The sequence below is a fragment of the Octopus bimaculoides genome, chromosome 4 (genome assembly GCF_046866305.1).
Source record: "Octopus bimaculoides isolate indiv1 chromosome 4, ASM4686630v1, whole genome shotgun sequence".
Classification (NCBI taxonomy): Eukaryota; Metazoa; Mollusca; class Cephalopoda; order Octopoda; family Octopodidae; genus Octopus; species Octopus bimaculoides.
The window spans coordinates 89,444,074-89,452,474 of NC_142931.1; positions in this window are offsets into that span (position 1 = coordinate 89,444,074).

Here is an 8,401-nt window from a genome sequence, read left to right on the forward strand (position 1 = left end):
CACTACGCACTTAAAAACCATATAGGAAGCTTTTTTCAGAAGGGGATAAAAAAAAGAAAAGAAAATTGTAAATATTTTCAGATAGAAAGGTGTGTAATTTAAAGGAGATTTAGCTGTTGTTTTGAGCACATCCCACGACCAACTTCCTCAGTTCTCTGTCCCTCTTACATTTACAGATGTTTTTCTGTATTTCTCCCCATAAATTTCAGTTAGTAAAAATGTTTCTTTTTACACTCACACATATGCGCAGCCTCGCTTGGTTTGGGACGGCGGGGTGCAAAAATGATTTTTTTGTTGTTGCTTAAATCCCAGCAATGGACCACTCACTCCTGCGTTAATTCTGCACCATCAGTCCACAAAATGTTTTGATAGGGAGAAAAATATGGAAAAACACCAATACATATGAGAGTAAGAAAGAAGCAGGGAAGATGGTCGTGGGATGTGTTAGAAACAACAGCCAAATCTTCCTTAAATCACACACCTTTCCGTCTGAAAATATTTACAATTTTTTTTCTCTTTTAAATGAAAAAGCTACTCCTATGGTTTTTAAGTGCATAAGGCTAAAAAAAAAATTGGCCAAAATCGGTCCGGAGTGAGGAGGTAAAAAAAAGAATAGTTAATAAACTTTTTAAAATAGTTTTTCATTAGAAGATGTCCTCCATCATTTCGAAAGTTGTGACGAAAAAAAAAATGAAGAAGTCCCCGTCAAAACGGAGAAAATACAACTTATTTGGGAGTCCTGAACAGAAACTCCGCCGAGGAGAGTATGTCTTTCATGATACTATTAATAACAGTAGCACGAACAAAAAAATTAAACAGTTACTTATTTACACGTTTTCACACACATTTGAGTTCTGCGTTTTATTGGTAGCAAAGATGGCTGAGGAGGTAAGTTCCACGCGCAAAGCCTTTCGGGAAAGCAAATGAAAATAATTTATAATTAATGCATTAATGGAGGAAGGGCAGTAACTCAACTTTGAGGATTAAAGAGTTATATCCCTTTGACCAAAAGGTGGTGTAGAGAGGCAGAAGTGTAACAGACAGAAACTGAAACAATAAAGATGAAAGGAAGAAAATTTTAAGGGTGAAACATGACGAGCAAAAGAGAGGAAAAAGAAATGGAAAATTTTTCTTATGAGCCTTATCTCAAATATTTTGTAGGAGTGAGCGTTGTATTCCCGTTATGAACCACACACATACATGCATACACACAGGGTGAGGCTGAGAGGACGGACGTTTTAGAAATGGCTGTTACTCAGCCTCAGTGGGGGTGGGGGTGGGGAGAACATATGTCCGACAGGTACCATTCGGTCCGTGGTGTCTTAACATTTTTTTTTCTTTTCAGGTCAAGCCATGGCGCTGTGGACGATAGAACATCGCGTGTTTGCCTCCGACAGTTACGTGAAGAATAACGAGTCTGTCACAGCAGTTCAGCGTGAGTTTCGGCGCCACATTCACAAAAATCAGGCTGTTCCCACCCGTAACACAATCTTACGTTTGGTGAATGCCCTTCGTACACGGAGTACATTAATGAATAGGAGACTGGTGGAGGCGCCACGAACGGTACGGACGCCGGACAATGTGGAACGCGTCAGATAAGCTTTGATACAGAGTCCGAATCGCTCTGCTTGGAGGCATTGCACTGAATTTGGTATCGGTAATCGATCGGTAAGGTGTATTTAACATGAAAACCTGCATTTCCACCCGTACAAGATGGTTATTGGGCAACAGTTGAAACCAAGGCACTATGCACGGCGGCTTAACTTCGCACATCAGATGGAAGCAATTTTTGAGACAAATGACAACCTTATTTTTTTAATGAGTGATGAATTTCATTTTCATCTCAATGGCATGGTTAATCAACAGAACTGGTGTTATTGGGCTCTTGAAAATCCGGGAGAACCGTACGAAAGATCACTGCACAGCCCAAAAGTGACGGTCTGATGCGCGGTTGGAAAAGCTGCCGTCATTGGTCCTTACTTTTTTGAAGATAATAATGGAAATGCTGTTACTGTGAAATCCGAGCGTTACATCGAGATGATAAACAACTTCTTTGTGTCTGAATTACGACGAAAATGTATGCCAATTCGACGTGTGTGGTTTCAGCAGGATAGGGCGACGGCCCACACAGCCAGAGCATCAATGGATTCTCTTCGCTCTCTCTACGGTGACCGCCTCATTTGCAGGTTTGCTGACATTCCTTGGCTCTTTCGATCCCCTGATTTGTCCATGTGTGATTATTTCTTTTGAGAAACCTCATGGCAAGTGTGTTTGCGCATAAACCCCGTACATTGGACGATTTGAAGGAAGCTATTCGCATGGAAGTCGTCCAAATCGACAGAGCAATGCTGGAGAGACTGAGGGCCAACTTTCAAGAGTACCTTCAGAAATGCATCAATGAAAATGGACACCAAATGATGGATGTTGTTTCCACACTTGATTTTGGCAAATGCTAATGCAATACGAACACATTGATGTCAATAAAATTTGTTTGCAGCTAAAATTAATGATTTTGTGAATTTTTCAAAAACGTCCGTCCTCTCTGCCCAACACTGTACATACATACGTACGTACGTGCATGCATACATACACGCATGTACAAAAGCATAAATACATGAGTACATACATACTTATATACATACGTACGTACGAACGGACGTACATGCATACATACATACATGCATACATACATACATGGATACATACATACATGGATACATACATTCCTCCATAAACGCGCGCACGCACACACAGACAGACAGGCACAGACACACACACAAACACACACACAGACACACAGACACACACACAGACACACACACACACACACACAGAGACAAACACACACCCACACACACACAGACGAGGGTCGGCTTACCAAAATACTCTTATGGAATGTAACCAAATGAGGTTTATTTTTCAATATAGACACCCTTGCGGTCTACACACTTCTTCCATTGGTGTTGTAGTGCTTGGATTCCATTGGTCAAGAAACTTTCATCAAAAAGTCATCAACAACAGATATGATGTGATACTGGTTCCTAGCCAAATATTTTTTCATGTTGGGGAACAGATGATAGTTAGATGGGGCCAAATTAAGAGAACAGGGAGGCTGATCAAGTAGCTCAAAGCCACAGTCACGCACAGCAGCCACTGAAACCAAGGACATATGTGCTGGAGCATTGTCCTGAGATGAAAGACCCCTTTCGTCAGTTTTCCTAGCCGTTTGGTCTTGATAGCTTTTCATTGGCATAGTATTCTCAGCAAGTTGGCGTAGTATTCTACATTGAAGGTGTGGCCCAATTGAAGATAGTCAATAAACACAATGCTCTTTGCATCCTCAAAAAACCGAGGCCACCGCCTTCCTTGCAGATGAAACGACCTCGATCTTCTTTGCAGCAGTTGAGAATGGGGTGTTTCCATTCTCTTTGTCTCTGGCCCAAAGTGATGAAGCCAACACTTATTCTGGGTTAGGAAATGTTGACAGAAACCAGCTGGATTTGCCTCAAACATGTTAGGTCTTCCTCTTAATCAGGTATCAGAAGACACTCTTGATCAGGTGTCAGAAGACGCAGCACCCACCGAGCAGATACTTTCGTCATGCTAAATTCATTGTACAAAACATTCTCATCTCTCTCACAGGATATGCTAATAGCATTGGCGATTTGATTTATAGTCGACCACCTCTTATCCATCACCTTGTGGTGAAGACAAGCAATGTTTTCTTTGGTGGTGGCAGCAGCAAGACGTCCAAACCTTGGGTCATCTTTAAGACTTTCCCTCTCCATCCTAAATTCAGCTGTCCTCTTGTGCACTGTTGATAATGCTGTAATGTCATCCCCTAATGTAGCAGCTATGTCAGCATGAACGTGCTTAGGGGCTAAATCCCTTTTCTGCAAGTACTTGATAATACCACGATGCCATGTTTTGTCGATTTTCAAGAGAAGTCGCAACTAGTTACTTTTGAAGTCTTCTTTGGACAGTCATATGTCAGTTTATCTGGAAAGAAACAATGAAGGTACTAATAAGAGGAGTCGAAATTAACGCATGTTATATTTCACAGGTCTAGCTTACTCCTTCATAGTCAGCCTGTGAACTTTTCAGCACTTAGATTGGCATTTATCAAACTATTTTGTTGAGTACCAACGCACGAAACTCTTGGCACTTGAGTCACTCTGTTACTTCTGCTAAATATTAATTAATATATGCACATACTCATATTTTGAAACCTATTTTTCCTGTTTGCATCACCATGCCTACACACACACACACACACACACACACACACACACACACACACACACACATACACACACACACACACACACATGCACCCCTTCTACATATATATATATATAAGGTGGGTGCATCAGCTTTTTGATGACATCTCTTTCAAGGATCGTAACTTTCTTCTAACTTATCTATTTTACCTTATTTTTCATATGAATAATGTCTGACAACAGGTTGACTCAGTAAATGAAAAGGCACACCGTAATCTTAGAAGCGCATACAGACACAGCTCGCCTCTTGAAAGTCGTCCGTTACTTCGTTGTCAAAGCTCGGAAGGAGTTGGAAGCTGCTGACGGGGATCTAACATCAGCAACTGAACGCAAAACGCATGCATAGGGTCCTAATGCCATCAGAACATATAACTTTGACAAAAATCAAAGAAATAATCGACAAAAACCCCGGAAAGTCAATCAGAGCCATTGCAAATGGTTTCAGAGGAGTTATGCATGAAGACATCGTATGTGATGCGGAGGAGTCAGTTTATGTTGGATGTGATCAGAAAATCATTCGATCCATGCAAAGCGTTTGCTTAACAAGTTGAAATACCGAGAGACTGGAATGCTTTGTTTTTTTTTTTTTGTTTTTTTTTCTGATGAGAAAAAACTTCAATCAGGACCAAAACATAAACCGAAGGAACGATAGATGGTTATGCAGAAGCCTTAATGAGCTTCAAACGGTCTTGCATATTAAGTTCCTAGCTACCGTGATAGTTCCGGGAGTTGTCATCAACAAGGGAAATGTTATGCCTCCGCACTTTTTTTTTTTTTACAAGGCTTAAGAGTCAATACCACTGTCTACACGGAGGTGTTGGAGAAAGATGTGAAGCCCTAGATAGAGAACGCAACGAAAGACTGTACGTCTTCAACATGACTTGCACCATCCCGTAAGGTTAGGGTAAACCAAGTGTGGATGCGTACCACTCTCCATGATCAGGTTCTCCCAGACACATGGCCTCCTAGTTCTCCAGACCTCAATCCATGTATGGAGCGTAGTCGAAAGAGAGGTCAATCAACATTCCCATAGCACCATGCAATCTCTCAAGTCCGCCACAACCATCACTATGCCAAAAATTGATAAAGATCTGATTCGGGTATGTCAACGCTTCCGACCCCGTATCGAAGCAGCTGTTGATGTTAGCAGTGGATTCATTAAATAGGTGTGACAAAAGCATTCTCAAGATTATTTGTACCGATTTCTTTTCAAATATATCTTTTCTTTGATGAGTTATGCGTCTTTTACTGAATTCCTGTAAATGACCTCAAAACCTGATTCACCCTGTATATATGTACTTATACGTACACAAGCAAGCACACGCAATCACACGCGTGCACGCACACACACACACACACACACACACACACACACGGTTCACACACACACACACACACACGGTTCACACTGTTATGATTTGCAATGAAGCGAAAATAATATTTACTCAAAATTTTATATAAGGTTGGTAAGTGGGGTTGTAAAAGCATTCATCTATTCAACTATAACACCTAAATATCTTAAAGTTGTTCCTTCACCTTTATTATTTATATTTTTACAGACCGCTTTACGTGACGATTGCTACTGATTTTCGTTCCTGACATGTTTTGATGTAGTTATGTAGTAAGCTATAATTAATTGACCCGTATAACTACTCACTCTATCTAGTTTTCTTCTCGTTCATTAGTCAGATTTTGGGGCTATGACAAACACAAACACGTACGCTCAAGTATATGAATATTCTTTTCTACTCTAGGCACAAGGCACGAAATTTTTTGTGGGGAGGGGGCCAATCAATTAGATCGACCCCAGTACGCAACTGGTACTTAATTTATCTACTCCGTGAGGATGAAAGGCAAAGTCGACCCTGGCGGAATTTGAACTCAGAACATAAAGAAAGACGAAATACTGCTAAGCATTTCGCCCGGCGTGCTAACGTTTCTACCAGCCCGCCGCCTTTCAAGTATATAAATATTAAATAGATCTTTTTATTTTAAATGAAATATCTACTGATGGGTGTGCTCAATAATGAGAGTAGAGTAAAATTCACTGGGATTTTACAATACATACATACATACATACATACATACATACATACACACATACGTACGTACGTACATACATACATACAAACATACATACATACATACATACATACATACATACATATCATTTAAGTATATATGAGCATGTCTAGACATGTAACTATATACATGAGAATTCAAACATAAAACAAAACATATAAATCTGCACATATACATACATACAAAAATACCCTGTTAATGTTGAGATTACAATGAAGGAGCCTTGGATCTTAGAAACTGGCTCGTTCTCTATTGGCAAGAAATCTTGAAATAAAACTAAATAATGACGTACATACATGTGAGATTCTTATGTGAATAGATGCACACACTTAGGTGTATGCATTGACAGTTCAACCAACACACCAACTCAGTCACGTATTTACGAACACCGAGAACTCTCTTAACTCAAAAAGTCTTGTCACTTTGTTAGCGACCAGCTTGAACACTTGTTTAAGTCATTGGACTGCGGCCATGTTTAGTCGAATAAATCAACCACAGCACTTTTTTTTTTTTTTTATAAAAGCCTCCTACTTATTCTATCGGTTTCTTTTACCAAACCGCTAATTTCCAGAGACATAAAGAAGCCAACACTGGTTGTTAAGCGGTGACGGAGGACAAACATAGCACAAGCACAAACACGCACGCGCACGCGCACACACATTCTTTTATTCTTTTAGTCGTTTCAAGCATGCGGTTGCGGTCATGCTGGAGTACCACATGTATATAAACGACGGGCTTCTTTCAGTTTCTGTATTCTAAATCCATTTACAAGGCTTTGGTTGACTCAAGGTTATAGAAAAAGACACTTGCCTAACATGTCACGCAGTGGAACTGAACCTAAGACCACATGGTTGGGAAGCAAGCTTTTTAACCCTACAACCATGTTTGCATTTGTTGACACATAGGAGCAGGTTGGCTGTGTGGTAAGAAGTTTGCTTCTCTAGCACATGATTCTGGGTGCAGTCCTACTGCGTGGCATCTTGAATAAGTGTCTTCTATTATAACCGCCGGGCCAACCAAAGTCTTGTGAGTGGATTTGGTAGAGGGAAACTGGAAGAAGTCCGTCGTATGTATGTATGTATGTATGTATGTATGTATGTTTGTATATATATATATATATATATATATATATAGTTTTAGGGAAAATAACCAATTTTCAAGAACTCATCGATGAAAATCCACTATCACATATAGAAAAATTAATAATTAAAAGCACAATAAATGAGTATAATATAAAGTAAAGTAAATATCATAAGATAAATATAATAAAACTATTTTATATATACTTTATCTATAAGACTCAATTTAATTTTAATTTTTTATAAATTGATTTTAATTGAGTTTTTTACCTGTAATTTTGGATTTTGTCCCTAATATTATTATTATTATTATATATATATATATATATATATATATATAATGTGCATGTGCGTGTGTTTGCATGTCCGTTTGTCCTCCACCAGTGCTTGTCAACTGGTGCTGGTTTGTTTACCGTCCCCACAACTTAGTGGTTCAGCTAAAGATATTAATAGAATAAGAAGCAATGACTGAATAAGATCCAGTGACTGAAACAAAGTATGCGAATAAAAATCCGAATTGAGGGAATGGGGCAGATAAAGTCTGGGCTTCCAGGCCGAAGACATCTTAGTTAAATGAAGCTTACATTGTCGTCAATATATATATATATATATGGCACCTTGGGCAAGTGTCTTCTACTATAGCCTTGGGTCGAACAAAGCTTTGTGAGTGGATTTGGTAGACGGAAACTGAAAGAAGCCCGTCATATATTTGTGTGTATATGTGTGTGTGTGTTTGTGTGTGTATATGTTTGTGTGTCTGTGTTTGTCCCTCCACTATCGTTTGACAACCGATACTGGTGTGTTTACGTCCCCATAATCTAGCGGTTCGGCAAAAGGGACCAAATAGAATAAGTACTAGGCTTACAAAGAATAAGTCCTCGGGTGCTAACGTTTCTGCCAGCTGGCTGCCTTAAACGACAGAGAAAATTAAAGGGGTGGATGGTGTCTAAGTTTGAATCT